This window comes from Camellia sinensis, chromosome 4, assembly GCF_055761805.1.
Source record: "Camellia sinensis isolate YWXY chromosome 4, ASM5576180v1, whole genome shotgun sequence".
NCBI classification, from domain to species: domain Eukaryota; kingdom Viridiplantae; phylum Streptophyta; class Magnoliopsida; order Ericales; family Theaceae; genus Camellia; species Camellia sinensis.
This window is the reverse complement of record NC_138964.1, coordinates 197,591,420-197,592,429: the sequence shown is the minus strand read 5'-3', so window position 1 is coordinate 197,592,429 and position 1,010 is coordinate 197,591,420.

The following is a 1,010-nucleotide window of genomic DNA, read 5'->3' as shown; positions in this document are numbered from 1 at the left end:
TTTGACAAAGTTACAGTTCTTCCTCTGATGAAGAGAGGAACTGTTCACAGGGTAATTAATTTTTTATTATATTTTTTTTTCTGCGCTTCTTTCTCCCGTCAACAAGAACACTATCTCTCATACACATTACATCAAATTTTCTATTTTAAATGTTTATGTTGAAAGTGGAAGTAAAATTTTATATTTTGCGCCTGTCACTACTTTTAATACAAAGGCACAGCAAGAATCTGAATTAACCATCTCATCATTCATCATTCAGGTGTGGGCTCGCACCTTTTTCTTTTGTCTTGTGTTTTCATTCTTTATGTAGTACATTTCGTACTCAAATCAACAAAGGATAAGATTTTTTTACATTTATTTAATATTTTCCTTGTAATAAAATTATTTACGATGAATTAACTGTTTATGTTGAAAGTGGAAGTAAAATTACACCGATTTAACGGGTATGATTTTAATATTATTTTATTTTAATTTTAAAATTAAATTATTTATTTTATTGACATGTCTAATTGTGATAAAAGATAAGATTATTATAAAAAAAAAATTATAACAAAAAAATGGAAATCAATCATCATTAGTTAGGCTTGAGTTATTGTGCCTGTTTGGCAGAAATTATTTACAACTTATTTTAACTTTTAGCTTAATTTAAACTATTTTGATGTGTTTGGTTTATCTTATAACTTATAGCTTATAGTTTTGTGGAAGTCAGAAATCAGCTTATTCTTTGAGTGGGGCAGGAGATGCTTTAAGAATAAGTTGGAAATCAGTTTAAGCTGAAAGTTATAAGCTATAAGCTGTTTAGGCATAAGCTATAAGCACTTTCCCACAACTCTACCAAACAGGACTATTATTTTCCTTTCAGTATTTTGTTTGTGATTGTTAGGTTATTGCATAATAATAATAAGACAAGTTGTGTTCATGATTATTCGTCCAACCAATAAATGAAAGTAAAATTTATTTTAATATTAATTAATACAGATGACAAACAAAACCTAGATATATTATGAAAG